This window comes from Somniosus microcephalus, chromosome 6 (assembly GCF_052327205.1).
Source record: "Somniosus microcephalus isolate GS21.2 chromosome 6, FLI_Smic_1.0, whole genome shotgun sequence".
Classification (NCBI taxonomy): Eukaryota; Metazoa; Chordata; class Chondrichthyes; order Squaliformes; family Somniosidae; genus Somniosus; species Somniosus microcephalus.
Genome location: NC_140992.1, coordinates 117444655 through 117461562, shown reverse-complemented (window position 1 = coordinate 117461562; position 16908 = coordinate 117444655). Strand labels below are relative to the sequence as shown.

Sequence of the window (16908 nt, the reverse complement as noted above, 5' to 3'; positions counted from 1 at the left end):
GCTGCCAGGAGAGCTGGGGCAGAGAATAGCACTTCCGCAGTCAGAGTCTCTGGCACTGCTCTAGCCCAGGCCGGCTTGCGTGCTCACATTATGACGTGATTACACATCATGGCACTAGCACGCTGACACACACAACCAGGTATGTACCGCCACCAGGGGAGGTCATACTACAGGTGGGAGATCAGGAGTCCACGAGGAACTGAGAGTTTGCTGTTCTTTGTTGTCTGGAGGCAATAAACTTACTATTAAAACTACCAATGCTACAGACTCGGTGAGAGCCGGGTGTCGGGCGTTGGAGCACTGGAGTGAGGTAAATGTGCGCTCTGTCTGCGCCATTCTTCCTGTGGCTCAGTCAACCAGTCCGACGGCAAGTCATGGAGCATTTTCTATTGAGATTAGCTTGCACTTAGGGACAGAACTCGTACAGGAGTGGAACATTTGTGCTGAGCTTAACTTCAGTCAGGAACAGAACTGAACCAGATACACAGCAGTTGTAGAAATTTATAATAATAATAATAATAATCAACTTTATTGTCATTGTTAGTGCACAAGTGCAGTACAACGAAATGTAGGCTTGCGGCTCCCGAGAGTGTACATTTTGATTAAGACATTTAACATTCAACATTCATTTGGCTTGTAATACATAAACATAAACATAATAATTGCAGGGAGTATTGGTAGCTTTGCAATACTGGAAGAGAAATCATGGAGTGAAATGGGGAAAAGGCTCAATTCAGAAGGGTACAAGATAGAAAGATTTTAAAAAATCCACCACCCTCCTGCTTTCTCCCCATCTCTCCGGCAGAGTGATGTCACAGGTAAGGCAGGTAAGTGATTGGCAGTGACTGTGGGCTAAGTTTTAAGTTAACATATAACATATAACTAAATTTTAAAAATTAACTTAATTTAATTTAATAAGCTAAACGAGGTAAATAATTTGATTAACATTAAACTAATTAATTAAATAAATAAAATAATGGGAGGACAGGAGATGTGTTGCTGCTGCAATATGTGGGAGCTTGTGGACATTTTTGTCCAGGGCGACTACATCTGCGGTAAGTGTCTGCGGCTCGAGGAACTTCGGCTCCGAGTTGAAGAGCTGGAGTTCGAGCTGCAGACATTGCGAGTCATCAGGGAGGGAGAAAGTTACCTGGAGCTTTTGCTCCCCTTAGATTAAATACTTTAGAATTGACATGTGATCAGGGACAGGAGGCTGTGACTGCGAGTGAGGCAGGTACGGGGATCCAGGAGTTGTATTGCAGAGCCTCAGTCCCTGCACTTGTCCAATACATTCGAGGTTCTTGCAACCCTTGTGTACCAGTGCGGGGACTGCGGGGAGGACGAGCAAACTGACCATGGCACCGTGGTACAGGAAGCCATTCAAGTGGGGGGAGTAAAAAGGAAGGTGATTGTACTAGGTGACAGTATAGTTAGGGGGATAGACACTGTTCTCTGCAACCAGGAGCGTGAGTCCTGAAGGCTATGTTGCCTACCCGGTGCCAGGGTAAAGGACATCTCCTCCTGGATGGGCTGGAGAAGAACTTGGAGTGGGAGGGGGAGGATCCAGTTGTCATGCTCCACGTAGGTACCAACGACATAGGTAGGACAAAGAAAGAGGTTCTGCTGAGAGAGGTTGAGCAGCTAGGGACTAAATTAAAAAGCAGAACCACAAAGGTCATAATCTCTGGATTATTACCGGAGCCACGAGCAAATTGGCATAGGGTCAGTAGGATCAGGGAGACGAATGCGTGGCTGAAAGATTGGTGTGGGAGAAGTGGGTTTCGATTCGTGGGGCACTGGCACCAGTACTGGGGAAAGAGAGAGCTGTTCCGTTGGGACGGACTACACCTGAACCATGCTGGGACCAGAGTTCTAGTGAATCGAATAACTAGGGAGCTAGATAGGGCTTTAAACTAAATAAGTGGGGGGAGTGTCTCGGTGGAGAGAAATCTAAAATGCTAAAGAGAAAGGACAAGGAAGCAGTGCAGGAAAGTGATTGGGGTAAGGATAACCAGATTGTGTCAGGAAGGGACAGAGCGTACAAAACAAAGGAGTGCACTAACAAATAGGATCCGGGTAAGAAAAAATGGTAATAAGACAAATAGGGCCATAGTACAAAAAATGTCAAGATGTCTAAAAATGTTAAAAAGACAAATCTAAAGGCACTGTATCTGAGTGCATGAAGCATTCGTAATAAGGTAGACGAATTAACAGCGCAAATAGATGTAATCAGATACAATATAATTGCGATTACGGAGACATGGCTGCAGGATGACCAAGGCTGGGAGCTGAATATCCAAGGATTTTCGATATTTAGGAAGGACAGGCAAAAAGGAAAAGGAGGTGGGGTGGCGTTGTTAGTAAAGGATGAAATCAGAGCAATACTGAAAAAGGATATTGGCTCAGAAAATCAAGATGTAGAATCAGTCTGGGTGGAGCTAAGAAGCACCAAGGGGCAGAAAACATTGGTGGGAGTTGTCTACAGGCCTCCAAACAGTAGTGGTATTGTAGGGGATGGCATCAAACAGGAAATTAGAGATGCATATAACAAGGGTACTACAGTAATCATGGGTGACTTTAATCTACATATAGACTAGCCAAAACAAATTAGCAATAATACTGTGGAGGATGAATTCCTGGAGTGTGTACGAGATGGGTTTTTAGGCCAGTACCAACTAGGGAATAGGCTATCCTAGATTGGGTATTGTGCAATGAGAAGAGGTTAATTAATAATCTTGTTGTGCGGGTTCCTTTAGGGAAGAGTGACCATAACATGATGGAATTCTTCATTAAGATGGAAAGTGAAGAAGTCCAATCTGAAACTAGGGACCTAAATCTAAACAAAGGAAACTACGAAGGTATGATGAGTGAGTTGGCTATGATAGATTGGGGAGCTTCATTAAAAGGCATGACAGTGGATAGGCAATGGCTAACATTTAAGGAACAAATGCATGAATTGCAACAATTATACATTCCTTTCTGGCGCAAAAACACAAAAGGAAAAGCGGCCCAACCATGGCTAACAAATGAAACTAAGGATAGTATTAGATCCAAAGAGGAGTCATATAAAGTTGCCAGAAAAAGTAGCAAGCCTGAGGATTGGGAGCAGTTTAGAGTTCAGCAAAAAAGGACCAAGAGATTGATTAAGAGGGGAAAAATAGAGTGAGAGTAAACTTGCAAGGAACATAAAAGCAGATTGTAAAAGCTTCTAAAAGTATGTAAAAAGAGAAAGATTAGTGAAGACAAATGTAGGTCCCTTACAGTCAGAAATGGGTGAATTTATAATGGGGAACAAGGAAATGGCCGAGCAATTAAACAAATACTTTGGTTCTGTCTTCATGGAAGAGGACACAAATAACTTCCCAGAAATGCTAGGGAACCAAGGGTCTAGTGAGAAGGAGGAATTAAAGGAAATTAGTATTAGTAAAAAAATAGTGCTGGAGAAATTAATGGGACTGAAAGCCAATAAATCCCCAGGGCCTGATAATCTGCATCCCAGAGTACTAAAAGAGGTAACCATGGAAATAGTGGATGCATTGGTTGTCATCTTCCAAAATTCTATAAATTATGGAACAGTTCCTGCAAATTGGAGGGTGGCAAATGTAACCCCACTATTTAAAAAAGGAGGGAGAGAGAAAACAGGGAACTACAGACCGGTTAGCCTAACATCAGTAGTAGGGAAAATGCTAGAGTCTATTATAAAGGATGTGATAACAGGACACTTAGAAAATATCAACGGGATTAGACAAAGTCAACATGGATTTATGAAAGGGAAATCGTGTTTGACAAACGTACTGGAGTTTTTTGAGGATGTAACTGGTAGAATAGACAAGGGAGAACCAGTGGATGTGGTGTATTTGGATTTTCAGAAGGCCTTTGATAAAGGCCCACATAAGAGGTTAGTGTGCAAAATTAAAGCACATGAGATTGGGGGTAATATACTGGCATGGATTGAAAATTGGCTAACAGACAGGAAACATAGAGTAGGAATAAATGGGTCTTTTTCGGGGTGGCAGGCGCTGACTAGTGGGGTACCGCAGGGATCAGTGCTTGGACCCAGCTATTCACAATATATATCAATGATTTGGATGAGGGAACCAAATGTAATATTTCCAAGTTTACTGACGACACCAAACTAGGTGGGATTGAGAGTTGTGAGGAGGATGCAAAGAGGCTTCAAGGCGATTTAGACAAGTTGAGTGAGTGGGCAAATACATGGCAGATGCAGTATATCGTGGATAAATGTGAAGTTATCCACTTTGGTAGCAAAAACAGAAAGGCAGAGTATTATTTAAATGGTGATGGATTGGGAAATGTTGATGTACAAAGGGACCTGGGTGTCCTTGTACACCAATCACTAAAAGCAAACATGCAGGTGCAGCAAGCAGTTAGAAAGGCATGGTATGTTGGCCTTCATTGCAAGAGGATTTGAGTACAGGAGCAAGGATGTCTTACTACAGTTATACAGGGCCTTGGTGAGACTACACCTGGAGTACTGTGTACAGTTTTGGTCTCCTTACCTAAGAAAGGATATACTTGCCATAGAGGGAGTGCAGCGAAGGTTCACCAGACTGATTCCTGGGATGGCAGGACTGTCATATGAGGAGAGATTGGGTCGACTAGGCCTGTATTCACTAGAGTTTAGAAGAATGAGAGGGAATCTCATTGAAATGTATAACATTCTGACAGGGCTAGACAGACTGGATGCGGGGAGGATGTTTCCCCTGGCTGGGGGGTCTAGAACCAGGGGTCACAGTCTCAGGATACGGGGTAGGACATTTAGGACTGAGATGAGGAGAAATTTCTTCACTCAGAGGGTGGTGAACCTGTGAAGTTCTGTACCACAGAAGGCTGTGAAGGCTAAGTCACTGAATATATTTAAGAAGGAGAGAGATAGATTTCTAGAGACAAAAGGCATCAAGGGGTATGGGGAGAGTGCGAGAATATGTTTTTTAGATAGAGGATTAGCCATGAACATATTGAATGGCGGAGCAGGCTCGAAGGGCCAGATGGCATACTCCTGCTCCTATTTTTCTATGTTTCCTGAAGGCAGTGACTCTGGTTATGTTGGTTCCTCAGGTACTGACTAATGTTCCTGTTAAGCTGTGCAGCTGGTCTGGAGGTCCCGTGCAGGCCGCTCACCGGCTTTTAAATGGAAAAACTGCGCATGTGCGGAAATCTGAATGGGCCGCACAGCCCATTAAAGGGGCCACACAGCCCCCCAAAAATTAGAGGGAATATTGGTACTGAGCACCAGCCCCCCCGCCCCCCTGCCCCCACCCCCCCCCAGAGCCGAAAACCTATTGTAGTAGAAATTCATCTGGAGCCATTTTCAGGCCCCAAAACTGGGCATTGTGCGCCCCAACTGGGAGGCCCAAGGGGCCTCATTTCAATAATTTAGGTGAGCTACCAGCACCTGCCCGGCCTCGCCCAGTTCAGCACATGAATTTCAGGCCATTTGCCTCATCTGCAATGGCCCTCAGATAACACCAACAACAACTTGCATTTATATAGCACCTTTAACATAGTAAAACATCCCAAGGCACTTCACAGGAATGATATCAAACATAATTTGACACTGAGCCACGTGAGGAGATATTAGGACAGATGACCAAAGAGGTAGGTTTGAAGGAGCATCTTAAAGGAGGTAAGAAAGAGTAGAGACGGAGAGGTTTAGGCAGGGAAGTCCATGGCTTAGAGCCTCGGCAGCTCTGGCCCTAAGCTGTGGATTTCCCTCTGTAAACCTCTCCGTGCCGCCAATGGTGGAGCGGTTAAAACCAGGGATGTGCAAGAGGCCAGAATTGGAGGAGCGCCGAGATTTCGGAGGGTTGTAGAGCTGGAGGAGGTTACAGAGATAGGGAGGGGTGAGGCCGTGGAGGGATTTGAAAACCAGGATGAGAGTTTTAAAATTGAGGCGCTGCTGGACTGGGAGCCAATTTAGGTCAGCGAGCACAGGAATGATGGGTGAACAGGACTTGGTGCGAGTTGGGATACGGGCAGGTTAAGTGCCCTGTGGGGCGGGTGGCACAGGACAGTGGGAGGGGGCCGAATACTGCCAGCAGGGTGCTCAGTACTGATGTGGAGTTGGGAGGAGCACTCCTGCTCCTCCTGGCTCCACTTGAATTTTTTTTAAATAGTTACGCTCACTGTTTCGGTAGCGGCCGGTTCCCATACTGCATCCAGGCCAGGAAAACCTGAGCAGAACGGGCCCACCGCCCAGTTTCTCAGGGCGGACTTGCCCATATGCAAGAGGCCGAACCCCTGTTCAGCAGAAGCTGAACGCCAACTCTCCGACACCTCCTCCTACCTCCACCTGGACCATGACCCCACTACCGAACATCAAACCACTGTTTCCAAGACTGTCACTGACCTCATCTCCTCTGGAGATTTTCCCCCCCAAGGCCACCAACCTCATAGTTCCCCAACCCCGCACAGCCCGCTTCTACCTCCTTCCCAAGATCCACAAACAGGACTGCCCTGGTAGACCCATCATTTCAGCCTGTTCTTGCCCCACGGAACTTATCTCTTCCTATCTCGACTCTATCTTTTCTCCCCTTGTCCAGTCTCTTCCCACCTACATCCGCAACTGTTCTGATGCCCTCCGCCACTTTAACAGTTTACAGTTTACAGTTTCCTGGCCCCAACCGCCTCCTTTTCACCATGGATGTACAATCCCTCTACACCTCCATCCCCCACCAGGATGGCCTGAGGGCGCTCCGCTTCTTCCTTGAACAGAGGCCCGACCAGTCCCCATCCACCATTACCCTCCTCCGCCTGGCTGAACTTGTTCTCACATTGAACAAGTTCTCCTTTGACTCCACTCATTTCCTCCAAATTAAAGGTGTTGCTATGGGTACCCGCATGGGTCCTAGCTATGCCTGCCTTTTCGTGGGTTATGTGGAACACTCTTTGTTCCAGTCCTACTCGGGTCCCCTCCCTCACCTCTTTTTCCAGTACATTGATGACTGTATTGGTGCCGTTTCCTGCTCTTGCCCTGAACTAGACAATTTCATTCACTTTGCCTCCAATTTCCACCCTTCCCTCACCTTCACATGGTCCATCTCCGATTCTTCCCTTCCCTTCCTCGACTTCTCCGTCTCCATCTCTGGGGATAGGTTATTTACCAACATTCACTACAAGCCCACCGACTCCCACAGCTACCTGGACTACACTTCCTCCCACCCCGCCTCCTGTAAGGACTCTATTCCATTCTCCCAGTTTCTCCGCCTCCGCCGCATCTGCTCCGATAATGCCACCTTCCACACCAGTGCTTCCAACATGTCTTCCTTTTTTCTCAACCGAGGATTCCCCTCTACCGTGGTTGACTGACACGGCCCTCGACCATGTCTGTTCTATCTCCCGCACTTCTGCCCTCACCCCTGCCCCTCCCTCCCGGAACCACGATAGGGTTCCCCTTGCCCTCACCTTTCACCCCACCAGCCTTCACATTCAATGGATCATCCTCTGCCATTTCCGCCACCTCCAACGTGATCCCACCACCAAACGCATCTTCCCCTCCTCTCCCCTTTCAGCATTCCGTAGGGACCGCTCCCTCCGAGACACCCTAGCCCACTCCTCTATCACCCCCAGCACCCCTTCGCCCGGCACCTTCCCGTGCAAGTGCAGGAGATGCAACACCTGCCCTTATACCTCCCTCCTTCCCACTGTCCAGGGCCCCAAACACCCCTTCCAGGTGAAACAGCGATTTACTTGTACTTCTTGCAATCTAGTATACTGTATTCGCTGCTCACGATGCAGTCTCCTCTACATTGGGGAGACCAAAGCAGGTTGGGTGATCGCTTTGCGGAACGCCTCCGTTCAGTCCATAAGGGTGACCCCGAGCTCCTGGTCGCCTGTCACTTTAATTCTCCGCTCCATTCCCACTCAGACCTCACCGTCCGCGGCCTCTTGCATTGTTCCACGGAAGCTCAGCGTAAGCTCAAGGAACAGCACCTCATCTTTTGATTAGGCACTTTACAGCCTTCTGGACTCAATATCGAGTTCAACAATTTCAGATCATAACCTCGGCCCCTATTATATTTTTATATATTTTTTATCCACACCTTTGGTTTGTGCCTTTTCCCTTTTTTTCTCTCCCACATGGCAGCTGTCTCTCATTCTGCCAGCGCATTTCACACTTCATCTAGAGCCATCTTTCGTCTCTTTACCTGTCCTATTACCACCTCGTCTCACCTTGAATATCTCTTAATGTCTCTTCACCTCCCAGACCTTCCCCTTTGTTCTTTCATCCCCTCCCCCATTTCCCAGACCCCAAACTGGCCTTTTAATCTGTTTAAATTACTGCTTTTTTTTCTCAGTTCTGAAGAAGGGTTTCAACCTGAAAAGTTAACTCTGTTTCTCTTTCCATGGGTGTTGCCTGGCCTGCTGAGTTTTTCCAGCATTTTCTGTTGTTATTTCGGCCTAACCCCTGTATTAGGTGGCCGCCCTGAATGCCTGATAATCATCTGAGGTCCTGCAAAATTGGCCATCCGCCTGGAAAATGGTCACAACAGTGACCCAATTTCTACCCCACCCACTATAATTACTCCCCCCCCACCACCACAAAATGAAAAGGAAAACAGTCTCTGCCCCCCCCCGTCCCCTCCCCTCAGCGATAGAGTTAGGCCCTGGCCCATTGCCACCCAACCCTACCCCGTCCACCCAACCCTCCTCTTCGTCTACTCCTCTCCCCGTCCCATACCTTTCCCTGTCAGCCTCTTCTTCCCCTCTTCGTCCAGGGTTCACAGGGTGCGAGTGGCCATTTGGGTAAAGTACCAGTTGACTTCCAGCCCTCGTGGAACCACTCCCAGCGGGAGTTTGCACATCCAGGAGAGAAGTGGGTGGGGAGGGCGGCGGTGGGGCGGGGGGTGGGGGAGGAATGAAGGAAACCAGGGAGAGAGTGTATTTCCTTGAGGAGGCTGTTTGCTTTTTGAAATGATTTAGGTTGAAAGTGGAAATGGGAAGTGACACTGGAGTATCCGCTTACCGCTAATGAGCACTAAATGGCTGTGGAGAGCATTTCCATCACAATGTGGCACAGATGGGGCCAATTATTCCTTGTGTCTTGAAGGAGTTGTTAAGTGGCGTAGAATCAAACCAGAGAGCTCTTGAGTGATGCAATCCACAACAGGACACACAGACCATGAAACACGGACGAGCACTCTAGAGCATCAATGAGCACTGTAAACAAACGGAGAAACCAGATGGACATTACACAAGTGATGATTATAGAACACTCACCAATTTAGAAACAGGGGAGGAAACACCAATACTACTTTCCTGGTTAATGAGCCTTTTAAGAATGTTAACTCCATTATTAGAGCATCGCAGATTCCTCCCACAGTAATAATCCAGAGCGATGATCGACTCTACACCTACAACTGTCTTCAGGCTGGCACCAGTCCGGGTTTAGGGCTGAGATTGTGGTTTTAAGGCACACGGTCCGATTTCAGTTCAGGTTCAGCAGAGACAATCCAATTCTAGGGCAAACTATCTGGTCGTAGACAGCCTTGTTTCAGAGCAGACAGTCTGGGTTTTGGAACAGACGATCTGGATTTATAGTAGACAGTCCGGTTCAGGGCAGTAGGTCTAACTGTAAGGCAGACATTCCAGTCTTGGGAGAGACAGTCCTGCTTTAGGGTTGATAGTCACATATTGTACAGCTCAATACCTCACCAAGCACTGCCTTTATACACTGAAAGATAGTCAACGTGAATATTTACAGGGTTCCTGAAGGATGCGTTGTATAAAATTATTTATAACAGATGATTTTGGGACTTCTTCCCTCTGCACATTCCAAAAACGCTTCACAATGGATGAAGTTTTGCCGTGCATTACTTAATAGGCAAATTTTGCCAACAAGGTGCCTTTGAGTGAAGATTTCCTGCTATAGCACTCCCAGGATAGAATGGCATTTTCCAGGAACATGTATTGGGAAATTGCACACCCCTGGTCATTTTCCATCTGGAAAATCGAGGGCTGAGGATGTGCAATTTCTTGATATGTGCACATGGGCACTGTGACATGCAGGGAGCACTCAAACAGAAGATCACTTCTGTTGTATCCAGTTTTAGACATGGTTAAGTATGGCGAAACTCGGGAGAAGGGGCCGAGAAGGATGACCAGGATGATTTCTAATCTTAGAGTTCTTAGTAGGCTCCAAGAATTCGGACTGTTAACTTTAGAGAAATGAAGGCTTGGTGGGGGCGCGGGGGTGAGGTGTTGGTGGTGGGTTGGTGAGCGAGGTTTTTCAATTGATGAAGGGTTTGGATTCGGTCCAGTTGGAAAGTGTTACAGTGTCAAAAATAGGGTATATATCAGAGTCTGTTACAGTAAGGTAGTGGAATATGTCAGAGTGTTACAGTGAGGAATGTGGGATATATCAGAGAGTGTTACAGTGAGGAATGTGAGATATACCAGAGAGTGTTACAATGAGGAATGTGGGATATATCAGAGAGTGTTACAGTGAGGAATGTGAGATATACCAGAGAGTGTTACAATGAGGAATATGGGACATACCAGAGAGTGTTACAATGAGGAATGTGGGATATATCAGAGAGTGTTACAGTGAGGAATATGGGACATACCAGAGAGTGTTACAGTGAGGAATGTGGGATATACCAGGGAGTGTTACAGTGAGGAATGTGGGATATACCAGAGAGTGTTACAGTGAGGAATGTGGGATATACCAGAGAGTGTTACAATGAGGAATGTGGGATATATCAGAGAGTGTTACAGTGAGGAATGTGAGATATACCAGAGAGTGTTACAATGAGGAATATGGGACATACCAGAGAGTGTTACAATGAGGAATGTGGGATATATCAGAGAGTGTTACAGTGAGGAATATGGGACATACCAGAGAGTGTTACAGTGAGGAATGTGGGATATACCAGAGAGTGTTACAGTGAGATAGTCGGATATATCAGAGAGTGTTACAATGAGGAATGTTGGATATATCAGAGAGTGTTACAGTGAGATAGTCGGATATATCAGAGAGTGTTACAATGAGAAATGTGGGATATATCAGAGAATGTTACAGTGAGGAATGTGGGATATACCAGAGAGTGTTACAGTGAGGAATGGGGGATATACCAGAGAGTGTTACAGTGAGGAATGTGGGATATATCAGAGCGTGTTACAGTGAGGAATGTGGGATATACCAGAGAATGTTACAGTGAGGAATGGGGGATATACCAGAGAGTGTTACAGTGAGGAATGGGGGATATACCAGAGAGTGTTACAATGAGGAATGTGGGATATATCAGAGCGTGTTACAGTGAGGAATGTGGGATATACCAGGGAGTGTTACAGTGAGGAATGTGGGATATACCAGAGAGTGTTACAGTGAGAAATGTGGGATATACCAGGGAGTGTTACAGTGAGGAATGGGGGATATATCAGAGAGTGTTACAGTGAGGAATGGGGGATATACCAGAGAGTGTTACAATGAGAAATGTGGGATATACCAGGGAGTGTTACAATGAGGAATGTGGGATATATCAGAGCGTGTTACAGTGAGGAATGTGGGATATACCAGGGAGTGTTACAGTGAGGAATGTGGGATATACCAGAGAGTGTTACAGTGAGGAATGTGGGATATACCAGGGAGTGTTACAGTGAGGAATGGGGGATATACCAGAGAGTGTTACAGTGAGAAATGTGGGATATACCAGAGAGTGTTACAGTGAGGAATGGGGGATATACCAGAGAGTGTTACAGTGAGGAATGTGGGATATATCAGAGAATGGTACAGTGAGGAATGGGGGATATACCAGAGAGTGTTACAGTGAGGAATGTGGGATATACCAGGGAGTGTTACAGTGAGGAATGTGGGATATACCAGGGAGTGTTACAGTGAGGAATGTGGGATATATCAGAGAGTGTTACAGTGAGGAATGTGGGATATACCAGAGAGTGTTACAGTGAGGACTGTGGGATATATCAGAGAGTGTTACAGTGAGGAATGTGGGATATATCAGAGAATGTTACAGTGAGGAATGGGGGATATACCAGAGAGTGTTACAGTGAGGAATGTGGGATATACCAGGGAGTGTTACAGTGAGGAATGTGGGATATACCAGGGAGTGTTACAGTGAGGAATGTGGGATATATCAGAGAGTGTTACAGTGAGGAATGTGGGATATACCAGAGAGTGTTACAGTGAGGACTGTGGGATATACCAGGGAGTGTTACAGTGAGGAATGTGGGATATACCAGAGAGTGTTACAGTGAGGAATGGGGGATATATCAGAGAGTATTACAGTGAGGAATGGGGGATATACCAGAGAGCGTTACAGTGAGGAATGGGGGATATACCAGAGAGTGTTACAATGAGGAATATGGGATATATCAGAGCGTGTTACAATGAGGAATGTGGGATATACCAGAGAGTGTTACAGTGAGGAATGTGGGATATACCAGAGAGTGTTACAATGAGGAATGTGGGATATACCAGAGAGTGTTACAGTCAGGAATGTGGGATATACCAGAGAGTGTTACAGTGAGGAATGGGGGATATACCAGAGAGTGTTACAGTGAGGAATGGGGGATATACCAGAGAGTGTTACAGTGAGGAATGTGGGATATACCAGAGAGTGTTACAATGAGGAATGTGGGATATACCAGAGAGTGTTACAGTCAGGAATGTGGGATATACCAGAGAGTGTTACAGTGAGGAATGTGGGATATACCCGAGAGTGTTACAGTGAGGAATGAGGGATATACCAGAGAGTGTTACAGTGAGGAATGGGGGATATACCAGAGAGTGTTACAGTGAGGAATGTGGGATATACCAGAGAGTGTTACAGTCAGGAATGTGGGATATACCAGAGAGCGTTACAGTGAGGAATGTGGGATATACCCGAGAGTGTTACAGTGAGGAATGGGGGATATACCAGAGAGTGTTACAATGAGAAATGTGGGATATACCAGAGAGTTTTACAGTGAGGAATGTGGGATATATCAGAGAATGTTACAGTGAGGAATGTGGGATATATCAGAGAGTGTTCCAATGAGGAATGGGGGATATACCAGAGAGTGTTACAGTGAGGAATGTGGGATGTGTAATGTCCGTGTGTAATTGAGACATGGACTGCAGAAGTTGGTTATAACAGGTGTTTACAGAATGGAGACAAAACTGGAACTACTATACAAAGTTACTACACAGGCTTATATACAGGGGTGGTCACTACTGGTACTGCAGTATACAGGGGCTGCAGAATATAGTTCCTTCTTCAAGGTACATACACTACAATTTCTCCCCTTTTAGCTAAACAGTACATAACATTCGATTAATAATTAAATAACATATTTACAATTACAGTTGCTATATACATTAGCTGAAGTTAATCAATTATAAATTCAGTCTTTGAGGAGGCTTCCTGATTCTGTCCGGATAACGCCTCTTTGGGGTATCAGGTTCTTCTGGCACAGTTGATTCGGGATCAACGTCGTTGTTTGGTTCGTCTGCTTCCAATATCACTGATTCTGAGGTAGATGCAATTGGTACACCAGGTGTATAGGATCGTGGTGTAGATTTGACGTTTTCCAGTGACTCTAGAATCTGGTCAGCATGGCGTCTTACAATGCTCTCTCCAACGTCCACGATATACATTAGAGGTCCTTGCCATGTGCAGATCGTTCCTGGCTGCCATTTCTCTGTGCGGTAGTCCCGGGCCAAAACTGGTTGACCTATCTTGAAACTCCTGGTTGGCCTTTCATTCATATTCTGAAACTGCCTCTTCTCCACATCTCTTCTGATGTTTGGCTTAACCAAATCCAAGCGGCATCTTACTCTTCGATTGAAGAACATCATGGCTGGAGTTTGGTTGGTAACCTCATGTGTCGCATTCCGGTAGGCAAACAAGAAGTTATCCACCTTGTGTTGTAGGGGTATGTCTTCATTACACATTGCCTTGATAGCCTTCTTGAATGTTTGAACGAACCTCTCAGCCAATCCATTGGTGGCTGGATGATATGGGGCGGATGTGTAATGCTTAACACCATTGTTCTTTAAGAACCTCCGGAACTCTTCAGACACAAACTGTGGTCCATTGTCGGAGCAAATCTGTTCAGGCAGCCCATTTCTGGCGAATATGGTTCGTAAGACTGTGATAGTTTTTTCTGTGGTGGTTGAGGACATTTTTATTACCTCTGGCCACTTTGAATGTGCATCCACCGCAATTAAAAACATCGAGTCCATAAATGGACCAGCAAAATCAATGTGTACCCTTTGCCATGGAGATGAGGGCTACTCCCATGGATGTAGAGGGGCTTGTGGTGGGGCGTTTTGGACCTTCTGGCATCCTGTACAGCTCTTGGTCATCTCTTCGATTTCTTTATCGATTCCCGGTCACCACACAAATGCTCTGGCTAAGTTCTTCATTTTTACCCCTCCCAGATGACCCTCATGAAGCTCATTGAGCACTCTATCCTTCAATTTGGGTGGAATTACTACTCTGGATCCACACATCAAGGTTCCTCGGCACACTGACAGCTGTTCTCTTCTCGGCGAGAATGCAGGCAAAAGTGGTTCGCCATGTGCTGGCCATCCCTTCACTGTTAAATCATAGACCCTGGAGAGTGTCGGGTCATTTCGTGTTTCCTTTTCTATGTTTGCATTCGTCACAGGTAGACATTCGACTATGCTCGAGTGGAATATCTCCACAGGATCCACTGCAGGTGCTTCTTCCACCGTCGGCAACGGTAGGCGCGACAATCCATCAGCATTCCCATGCTGTTTAGTTCCTTTGTACTCGATGTCATATTGGTGTGCCCCTAGGAAAAGGGACCACCTCTGTAGCCGTTGTGCTGTCATTATCGGGACGCCCTTCTTAGGGTTGAAAATGGAGACTAGAGGTTGATGATCAGTTAGTAGAGTAAATTTCTGTCCGTGCAGGTAGTGATTGAACTTCTTCACCCCCCACACCAGGCTGAGGGCCTCTCTGTCAATCTGGGCGTAGTTATGCTCGGCTGCAGTTAACGAGCATGACGCAAAAGCTATCGGCCTCTCTGAACCATCAAGGGATTTATGTGACAGTACCGCTCTAACGCCTTAGGGAGACGCATCACACGCCAGTCTTATCGGTAGTGATGGGTTGTAGTGAGCCAATACTTCTCTTGAAGTGATCAGGCCTTTACAATTCTGAAAGGCCCGCTTACATTCATCGCTCCATTTCCATGCTACTCCAGTTTGTAGCAGGGCGTTCAGTGGGTGCAGAATTGTGGACAAATTCGGCAAAAACTTATGGTAGTAATTCACCAATCCGAGGAATGACCTCAGTTGCGACACATTTTCAGGCGCTGGAGCCTTAACTACCGCTTCAATTTTGTCAGGGGACTTATGTAACCCCTCTTCATCAATCACGTGGCCACAATACAATATTTGTTTCTGAAAAAACTCGCACTTGGGGCGATTGGCTCGTAGCCCATGTTCTCTTAGTCTAGTGAGCACCTGCTCTAGGTTGGCAAGGTGTTCACTGTCATTTTCACCTGTCACTAGGATGTCGTCCAAGTAACACTGAGTCCCCGGAATCCCTTGCAGGACTTGTTCCATCGCTCTTTGCCATATAGCCGGAGCTGATGCTACTCCGAATACCAGTCGATTATACTGGTAAAGACCTTTGTGAGTGTTTATCGTGAGATATTTCCCAGAGGATTCTTCAACCTCCATCTGCAACTATGCTTGCGCTAGGTCAATTTTATGTAAAACGTTTCCCTCCAGATAGTGAGGCAAAAATATCTTCTATCCTCGGAAGAGGATACTGTACTGTGTGAAGGACTGGGTTCACAGTCACCTTGAAGTCCCCACAGATGCGAACCTTCCTTGGCTCCTCAGACTTATTGTTTAATATTTTCTTCATGACAGGAACGATGGGTGTCGCCCACTCGCTCCAGTCTACCTTAGATAACACGCCTGCATTCTCCAGATTCTCCAGCTCTGCCTCGATGGCTGGGCGAATTGCATACGGTACCAGTCTTGCTTTGAAAAACTTGGGAATTGCATTCTCTTCTATTTTTATCGAGGTGGTTACGCCTTTAAGAGTTCCCAGTCCTTGTTGAAATGCCTCTTTAGCGTTAGCTAAGATTTTTGACAATCGTCCAGGTGTGACGTCGTCATCCTTTTTACCAGCCACAGTCAGCGCCTGAATGGAGTGCCAGTCTAAACTTATCTTTCTGATCCATTCACGTCCCAATAACGGTGGTCCACCATCTTGCAGTATGTACAGACACAATTTCTGTATTTCCTTGCCGTTGTATTCGACAGGCACCCTTATTTTCCCTCTGGGGTATACTTTCTGCCCCGTATATGTCTTCAAGACAATGGATGTGTCTTTCAAGGGTATGTGTGAGAATAGCCGCTCATAGTCTCGTCGATTCATGACGGTCAGGGCTGATCCTGTATCTAATTCCATTTTGACTTGGGACCCTGCTATCGTGAGGGTGACCCAAATGGTTCGGTGATCCTCTTTTGCGATGATGTTGTGTAGTTTGAGGCAGCTTAGTCTCTTGTTCCCGGATTCACTATCGCTCTTCTGGTCTTCGGAACTACTGTCCGTCATCTTTTGTACTTCCCTGTACTTTTCCTTAGTAGTCTTTTTGTTGTCGTTAGTCTTCTTCCCGGACCTGCAAACTCGTGCAATGTGTCCCATCTTTCCGCATTGCCTGCATGTTTTGTCCTTGAACCAGCAGTCCTTCTGGTCATGGGTTGTTCTGCCGCAGCGATAACATTTTTCAAATCCCCGTGTCATTTCATGGGTGCTGTATTCCTGTGGCTTTTGCTGTATTTCCGCAGCTCCCCTTGCTGCTGCTTCGTACGATACTGCCACGCTGAAAGCCTCATCTAGCGTCAGCTCTTTCTCCGAGAGTAACCTCTTCTGGGTTCCTTCACTCAGGAGTCCACAGACA

The 16908-nt window shown here is 46.3% G+C and overlaps 1 protein-coding gene across 10 annotated transcripts in view; it reads left to right on the top strand.

Annotated features, from left to right (window-relative positions):
• The window catches only part of kif1aa (kinesin family member 1Aa), a 599030-nt gene that overhangs the window by 191564 nt on the left and 390558 nt on the right, over positions 1–16908 (top strand). The window lies entirely within an intron of this gene.